Source organism: Erinaceus europaeus, unplaced genomic scaffold, assembly GCF_950295315.1.
Source record: "Erinaceus europaeus unplaced genomic scaffold, mEriEur2.1 scaffold_317, whole genome shotgun sequence".
Classification (NCBI taxonomy): domain Eukaryota; kingdom Metazoa; phylum Chordata; class Mammalia; order Eulipotyphla; family Erinaceidae; genus Erinaceus; species Erinaceus europaeus.
In genome coordinates, this window is record NW_026647222.1 from 1 (window position 1) to 9,447 (window position 9,447).

Consider the following 9,447-nt stretch of genomic DNA (forward strand, 5'->3'; position numbering starts at 1 on the left):
TTGTTGTTGGATAGGACAGAGAGAAATGGAGAGAGGAGGGGAAGACAGAGAGGGGGAGAGAAAGACACCTGCAGACCTGCTTCAACCACCTGTGAAGCGACTCCCCTGCAGGTGGGAAGCCAGGGGCTCGAACCAGGATCCTCACGCTGGTCCTTGCGCTTTGCACCACATTTGCTGTAACCCGCTGCACTACCACCTGACTCCCAGCAAAACTACTTTTTAATTTTTTTCAAAAATAGTATAGAAAGATTGAGAAGAGTCAAATCTACAGTACCAACAGCCTTAGGTTTAGCGGGAGTTTTCTTTATTGATTCATAGGGGGAGGGGGAAGGAGAGAAAGAGATAAAGAACACACCAGGGCATTACTATGACACATGAAATGCTGGGGAACAAAGCTGGGACTTCAGCTTTGCGAGTCCAATGCCCTGTTCACTATGTCACCTCCCAGGCTGCCCGTTTGGCTTCTTTTGTTCTGTTCCGTGGGCTTTGAAAGTATTAGTAGTCTGTACAAGATTTCAGATCTAGAATTTGTGGCATAATAGAAGTCCTGAACCTGATTCAGCTCAAAATGTTATTCCTTGTAAAACAAACAAACAAAAAAAACTTGTTTAGATGTTTAAAACATTTTCCTTCTGTTCGGTTTTCAGTTGCATAAATTAAGTGTTAAGCAACAGACAAAAAAACAAACAAACAACAAAACAAAACTGCTTCTGCATGTTGACCATTGGCAGGTAAGCGGTCCCTGGGCAGAGAGATGGTGCTGAGTTCTCAGTCATCAGAAGACAGGTGGGAAGCTTCGATCAGCACTAGAAAAACCCTGGCCTGATGATTCTGGCTCTGGTTCTGGAAAATTATTTCTGTTAGGGAGATCTGAGATAAAGACCAGCTGGACAGACAGTTATGCTACAATCATCATGGTAGAGTTGCAATGGCAGGCCCAAGGCTCATGGTGGGTGGTGACTCAGCAGATAGAGGCTATGGCAGAGAATTCACATCTCTTTTTGCTCAGGATCAATCTAGTTTCTGGGACAAGGGGGATGGCTTAGGTAGTCTGAAGAGTTGAAGCAATCTTCTGGCTTTTTAGTCTCATCAGTTCTGATTTTGTGTGGTTGCTGCTGCCTTATTTCTGTCTATTTAGTCCTTCTGGATTCTGGAGCTGGCAGAGCTCTGTGCACGTACCTGCTGTCTCTAATATGCATGCTCTCTGTCTGCAGGCAGGCCTTCGTCATGGATCCTCCGCCAGAGGGTTGTGGAAATGCTCCACAAGTCTCATTGGGCTCCTTGCTTCTGTTTCTAATAATCTTCAGATATTCTGCCTCCTTGTGGTGTTTAAGCAGCATGGTCACATTTTCTTTATTTTTTTTCTTCAAGCTATATATATGTTAAATTTGTTGGTTTACAAGATTGTAAGATTACAGGATATAGTTTCACACTGCACTCACCACCAAATTATATACCCCCCACCCTCCCTACAATAACCACTATAGGTCTCACAGTTTTAGAGAAAGTTTGTTTGCTTTTGTTTTTCGGTTGTCTTTGTAAGTTCATGTGCTCCAGTTCTCTAAATTCCACATATGAGTGAAACCATTCAGTAGTTGTCTTTCATCTCTTTACATACACTAAGCATGAACACCTCCAGTTCTACCCATTTTGTTCCAAAGGATAAAATATATTTTTTTAAATTGCAGAGTAGTATTCCATGGAGTATTATGCCATAACTTCTTTTTAAAAAGATTGTTTAATTCATTGTTACTTTTTATTTTAATGATATACAGAGATAGACCAGAGCACTGCTCAGCTGGTCCTTATGGTGGTACTTGGGATTGAACCTGAGGCCTCAGAGCCTCACTCATGAAGGTTTTTTTGTATAACCATTATTCTGTACCCTCAGTTTTATCCCAGAACTTTACTATCCAGCCATCTGTCATTGGGCATTTAGGCTGTTTTATGAACATTTATATGCAAATAAACTGGACAATCTAGATGAACTGGATGCATTCCCAGAATCATATCACCTGCCAAACTTGACCCAAGAGGAAGCAAATAGCTTGAACAGGCCAATCACTAGTACAGAAATTGAATGAGTAATCAAAAATCTTCCCAAAAGTAAAACCCTAGGTCCAGGTGACTAATGAGCTTTTTCTTTTTAAAATAAAGTTTGTTTTGTTTACTTCATATGTGATAAAGAGAGTTTCTCATGAGAAAGAGGGCGAGAGAGACGTCAGGGGGCTGATAAGACAGGATAATGGTTCTGGAAAAAGACTTTGATATCCTTCAAGCTCTGAGGCCCCAGTTCTAATCCCTAGCACCACCTTCAGTTAGAGATGAGCAGTGCTCTGGTCTCATTCTCTCTCTCTGTATCTCCCTGTTTCGTTAAATAAATTAATTAATAAAATTATTTTAAAAGAAAGGAGAAGAAATAAACCAGTACACCAGTCTGGTACATCTAATACCAAGGGTTGAACTGGGAGCCTTAAGCGTTCAAGTCCTGTGCTCTATCAGCTGAGTTATGTTCCTGGCTACAGAATCACATTTTCTTTTCCTGTCTGTGTTACTTCACTTTGGATAACATGTGATTGGGGATGCATTTTTGCTGTCCCTTTAGGGAAAAACAGCCTAAGAAAGCTATGACAGGCATTGTATACCCCCAAATGTTTGAATTGGAAATTCCGTCACTCTCTCCCTCTCTCTCCTTTCTGTCTCAGGACCTCATAAATGCAAGATTCTACTGATGTCATACCAAGTTTTCATTCTTTTTATTTCAGATATAAATAGAGACACAGAGAGAAGAAGCAACACCTCTGCAGTGCTTTACCATCTGTGGAGCTTCCCTTGTCCTGTGGTGTCCTACTGGGTGATTTATCTCCTGATTCCTCAATTTGAATCTTATGGACTGAGCTACCAGTAACACAGGAAATGTGAGAAGGTAGAAACTAGTAAAATAGTAGAGCAAAGTTCATAAAGAAGTGTTGGTATGCTTCACATTGGTTTTGTCTCACTCCCCCCCCCCCCCCCCCCCCCCCCCCGCCTCCAGGAGATTGTGGTTTAGTCTTTGCCTTTTCGCGCTTCTCCCTTCCCTTCACCCCACCCCCTATCCTACATACTTCCTGAGTTCCTGCCGCTGCCACCGGAGGAGAGAGATGCAGGACAGAACTTGTGGTGATTAGATTAGATTAGTTTTTTGAACTGTTTGCTCGTGAATAAAGAAATACTGCTTCTCTGCTCAGCTGTGTGTCCCTGGTCTCTGTCTCCCGCCCACGAAGCTAGCCTGGCATACTGGCACCCTGAACTCTGACGACAAAGAAGCAAATGAAATGCCTCCAGAGGATAGCATGTGTAAACGTAATGCATTCAATTTTCACCATGTAAATCTTCTGCCCTGTAGTTACTTAGTAGTCCTCAGACGACCTCAGACAATTACATAGGTAATGCTGTATCTTTGTAAATGATATATTAAGATATCCAGGGTGGGGGAACCAAGTGGTAATGAATTCACTTAAGTGCACATAGTATTATGCAAAAGGATACATGGGTTCAAGCCCCCTGCTCCCCACCTACAGGGAGAATGCTTCACAAGTGGTGAAGCAGGTTTGCAGGTATCTATTTTTCTCTTCCTTGCTCAATCTCTCCCTCCTCTCTCAATTGCCCTCTGTCCTATCAAATAATAGTAAGCTACCAGAAGCAGTGGATTCAGTAACTGTTGGCAACACAGGCACAGCAGTTGAATTATTTGACTTTTAATCCTGGATTCACCTCGGGACATCATTCATGTGCTCTTGGGCAAGTGAATTCCAGCTAGAGTGCCATTTCTTCAGCTATAAAGCATGCCTGTGTTACTAAAGAGACTAGAATAATTATTCTTCAAAAAGCTTAGTATATAAGCCCTCAGTAGACACTAATTATGATGATCTGGATTGTAAGCTATTGTCCTACTGTTCCAAAACATGCCTAAGAGGATGGGATTGAAGATTTCTAACTAGGAGTCAATAGATGGCTCACCCAGTAGAGTGCAGACTTTACCATGCACAAGGACCCAAGTACTACTCCCCCCTCCCCCAAGAGAACCTGAGAGCCACATGGGAGAACATGAGAAAACTGTCTTCCTGGTTGGTTCCTACAGATGGTGCTGTTACCTCATCTAGCCTGTTCCCCCCACCCCTACCTCCACATTTTTATGTGGAAAGTTTTTTAAATGGATTTATTCATGAGGAAGAGAGGGGAGACCAGAGCATCACTCTGACACATGTGATTCAAAGGATCAAACTCAGGACCTCATGCTTGAGAGTCCAATGTATTATCCGTTGTGACACCTCCTAGGCAGCTATTCAGTTTTTTTTTTTTTTTTAACCTGAGCACTGTTCAGTTCTGGCTTATGGTTGTAGGAGGGATTGAACCTGGGACTTTGGAGCCTCAGGCATGAGAGTTTATTTGCATAACCATTATGCTTTTTACCATCCACCCCCCCATTCAGTTTTCTTTTTTTTTAATTTTCCTTATTTTTAAAAATATTTATTTATTCCCTTTTGTTGCCCTTATTGTTTATTGTTGTAGTTATTATTGTTGTTGTTGGATAGGGCAGAGAGAAATGGAGAGAGGAGGAGAAGGCAGAGAGGGGGAGAGAAAGACACCTACAGACCTGCTTCATTGCCCATGAAGCGACTCCCCTGCAGGTGGGGAGCCGGGATCCTTACTGGGTCCCTGCGCTTGGCGCCACCTTTGCTTAACCCACTGCACTAAGGCCCAACTCTAAGATGACGGTGAGTGTTGTGACCCCTACAGGAGTTTGGGACTATTAGCATATGAATGATATCAGCCTGAGGCTGGGACACAGGGAAAAAGAAAAAGCACAGACTTGGAGCAAGCCATGTTCTTTGGCTGCTGCTTCATTTTGGCAGAGGTGCTCCAGGTATCCGCCATGGGTACTTCTCCTGGGAACTGAACACATGTGACTCTGCAAGCTGGTAAACTCTTTAAGACTCCCAGCCATGGGGGGGGTCGGGCGGTAGTGCAGTGGGTTAAGCGCAGGTGGTGCAAGGACCAGCACGTAAGGATCCCAGTTCGACCCCCCCCACCCCCCACCCCCGTCTCCCTACCTGCAAGGGTGTCACTTCACAGGTGGTGAAGCAGGGCTGCAGGTGTCTATCTTTCTCTCCCCCATCTCTGCCTTCCCCTCCTCTCTCCATTTCTCTCTGTCCTATCCAACAGCAAATGACATCAACAACAATAATAGCCACAACAAGGCTACAACAAGGGCAACAAAAGGGGGGGGGGGGGGAAATGGCCTCCAGGAGCAGTGGATTCATGGTACAGGCACTGAGCCCCAGCAATAACCCTGGAGGCAAAAAAAAAAAAAAAAAAGACTCCCAGCCATGAGCAACCTATACCTCAGCTGATAATTGTTTATCTTATAGGACTGAACTTTTGATAGCTATACTCAGACTTTATGGACATAGTGTACTCTTGACCCCTGATGATTATTGCTTCTTTTGCTCTTTACCCGTTTCACCTTAATAAAACCTTCTATTGTTTTTTTTAATTTATTTTCCATTTTGTTGCCCTTGTTGATGTTGTTGTTAGATAGGACAGGCATCCATCTGCCATGTCTACTTCTCCTGGGAACCGAACACGTGTGACTCTGCTAGCTGGTAAACTTTTAGACCCCTTTACAGCCATGAGCAACCTTTACCAGAGCTGATAATTGTTTATCTTATGGGACTAAACTTTTGATGACTATACTCAGACCTTATAGACCTAGTGTACACTTAACCCTTGATGATAAGTGCTTATTTTGCCTTTTACCTGTTTTACCCTAATAAACCTTGTATTATTTAAACCAGTTCTCAGCTCCCACTGTGAATTCCTTCTATGCTCCACAAGCAGCCACAACCCCCAGACCCCATTTTAAGTTAATTTACAAGAAGTATGTCTTATTAAAATGGGTACATTCAATTTCCTCCCCACCTCCAGGAGTGATAGTGAATCAAAATATCACTTAAAGGGCTGGGGGAGATAGCGTATTGGTTATGCAAAAAGGCTTTTATGCCTGAGGCAGTCCTCAGCAACCCCATAAACCGGAGCTGAGCAGTGCTCTAGAGGGAAAAATAATAATTATATATATATACATACATATATATTCTTTTTTCACCTTTAGATTTATTTACTAGCATGGTAGAGAGAGAGAAACAGAGTATCACTGAGACTTGCAATGTCAGGTATCGAACTCGGGATGCCATGCTTTTAAGCCCAATGTACTAACCACTGTGCTACCACCTGATCTACTAAAATGTCACGCTTAAATTTACCTCATCCGTAATGCCACTAGCAAGATTTAACTTCCCAAGTTATTCTTTTAAAAAATTTTAAATATTTATTTATTTATTCCCTTTTGTTGTCCTTGTTTTATTGTTGTCATTATTATTGATGTCATTGTTGCTGGATAGGACAGAGAGAAATGGAAAGAGGAGGGGAAGACAGAGGGGGAGAGAAAAACAGATACCTGCAGATCTGCTTCACCACCTGTGAAGGGATTCCCCTGCAGGTGAGGAGCTGGGGGCTTGAACTGGGATTTTTTATTCTTTAAACAAACCAGATAATTTTTTTTAAAAGAACTAATTAAAGTTTGACAAGTTTTTTAAAAAGCCAATTATTTGGCGTATTGCACCAAAGTAAAAGACTCTGGGGTGGTTGGGTGGGGAGCATATAGGTCCATGAAGGATGATAAATGACATAGTGGGGGTTGTATTGTTAAATGGGAAACTGGGGAATGTTATGCATGTACAAACTATTGTATTTACTGTTGAATGTAAAACATTAATTTCCCAATAAAGAAATAATTTTTTTAAAAAAAAGCCAGTTATTTGATAATAGTTTTTGTAGTTTTTTTTAAATATGGGAGTTATCTCAGTAACAACGTTATCAGAAGGATCAAGTCACTATGAAAGCAAAAATAACTAACTCGTGAGTAAGATAAAAAAATCTTTTAACAAGTTTTAAGTAAAAAGTTTTGACCGGAACGTTTTTGTCTATATCATGCATAAAACTCTCTTAACTTTTTACCTAGTCTCTCTTTTTTTTTAATTAATTTATTTATTTAAGAAAGGAGACATTAACAAAATCATAGGATGGGGGGGGGGTACAACTCCACACAATTCCCACCACCCAATCTCCGGGATTCTTACACCGGTCCTTGCACTTTGTGCCACCTGCGCTTAACCCGCTGTGCTACTGCCCGACTCCCACCAAGTTATTCTTTCAGAAATAATCCTCCCAAGGCATGAAGTCTTCATTAATTATGACCAAAGCTATAGACAGAAACTGAGAGTTGACAGCACTGAATGATTTCATTGAGTATAAAAGCAAAACAAAGGGGACAGGTGATGGTGCATCTGGTTGAATGCACAGGTTACAGTGCACAAGGACCCAGGTTTGAGCCCCCAGTCCCCACCTGCAGGGGGAAAGCTTTGCAAGTGAGGAAGCAGTGCTGCAGGTGTCTCTGTCTCTCTCCCTCTCTATCACCCCCTTCCCTCTAGATTTTTGGCTGTCTCTATCCAATAAATAAATAAAGATAATAAAAAATATTTTAAAAAACAAACAAAAAACCCAGACAAAAAATATATATTTTTTAGTTGTGCACATTGAGAGCACATCTCATGTGATTTCAGAAATCTTAGATTATCAGGGAGCATCTGCTTAGACCAGGAAGTACACAGCATTCACACACATCTTTTTTTTTTTTTAATTTTGCCTTGCCCATGCTCCTTATTTCTCATGCACTGTGTGAGCTCGTGGACTCTCATGAGAGGGGAGATGATTATCTGTGGGGTCTGTGTCCATCAGTGAGCTGCTCTTGGATGGAGTGAGGGCTGGCAAATGTGATGGAGCTAACACACAGAGAAAGCAATGGCCACCTGGAGGTGACACTGCAAGGCCCTCTCTCACTGCCCAGAGCTGGCCCTACTGGGAGTGCTAAGTGCCCTTGTCTGGGCATACTTGACTCCTAGAACTCCCGGAATCATGAGAAGTCCCTTCCCCAGAAGCATCCAAGTCAGAGGGCAGCAGAGAGAGAGAGAGAGAAAGAGAGAGAGAGAAATGCTAAGGGGACAGAGCAGATGTGAGAGGGTGAGGTGCTGAGAGCTTCCATCTCTTCTCTCCAGCTCCCTCTAAGCATCTTCCCAGGAGAACTCTAGGGTCACCTACCTGCACAAAGCTGCTCAGTAAGGAGGAGACTGGAGGTGAGTTTGCTGACAGGGTTGCTAGCTGTGCAGATAGAGATCTGATTGCAGTAGCAGGGGTCCACAAAGATGTGGAGGATGGATGCTTTCTGGGACACTGCCAGGAGCCAGCCCCGGAGAAAGTAATTCAGGGTTCCTGAAGGAAAGGGGGAGTCGGTGAGATGAATGAAGTGAGAGACACATCACCTGTTTTAGATGCAGGAGAGAGGTATCTCTGTCCTCTGTCTGCAGAGGTTTTTTATTCAAACACTTTTTGCCCAGATATAGTTGACATTATATAAGATTATTTTCATTAACATCAAGGATACAGATGACATCATGTATAATTGTTTTCATTAACATCAGGAATAATGTTAAACAACGTTATTATAGGTATGTATTCTTAAAAAAGTTCCCTAGGTCTGGGGCATCCTGATCTCCCCTTGAAAGTTTCTTGGGTCTGGGATAGTCTAAATATACCCTTGAAAGTTTCCTGGGTCAGGAGTAGTCTAAATTTTTCCTTGAAAGTTCCCTTGAAATGACCAACTGTGTTTTGACCATCTCCCTGTTCTGACCTTCTGTATGAATAAACACTTTTCTCTGGAGCTAAATCTAATAACTTTTCTTCTTACCACATTTTCGGATGGGCCTAACTAGATCATAGTAGACTATCCACCTAAAGAAATCCTCCGCTGAGGGAGTCGGGCTGTAGCGCAGCGGGTTAAGCGCAGGTGGCGCAAAGCACAAGGACCGGCATAAGGATCCCGGTTCGAGCCCCGGCTCCCCACCTGCAGGGGAATCGCTTCACAGGCGGTGAAGCAGGTCTGCAGGTGTCTTTCTCTCCTCCTCTCTGTCGTCCCCTCCTGTCTCCATTTCTATCTGTCCTATCCAACAATGACGACAACAACAATAATAACTACAACAATAAAACAACAAGGGCAACAAAAGGGAATAAATAAAATTATAAAAAAAAAAAAAAAAAAAAAGAAATCCTCCGCTGCAAAGCAAACACATGCCATGGGGGCTGCCCCCTGGCCAGCCCCCCACACATATGAAAGTTCACCAATCCTTAGCCAACAAAAGTTCACTTACCTCTACCCACACATCTCAACATTAGCGGTTTAACTACACAACCTAATACTTATCATTGATGTCTGTAAGTGAAAGCAGGGTGATAAGTAGCTCCTTTTCTGAAAGCCTTTAAATGGGTACAGCAACTTCTGTTCCTAGGCCTTTT

General features: G+C 42.6%; 1 long non-coding RNA gene across 1 annotated transcript; it reads left to right on the top strand.

Moving 5' to 3' along the window:
• The first annotated feature begins 695 nt into the window (after nucleotides 1–695).
• LOC132536246 (uncharacterized) lies at nucleotides 696–3,226 on the top strand. Its single transcript, XR_009547902.1, has 2 exons — nucleotides 696–786; nucleotides 2,766–3,226. It is a non-coding gene; the product is annotated as an uncharacterized LOC132536246 (long non-coding RNA).
• Nucleotides 3,227–9,447: the final 6,221 nt, after the last annotated feature.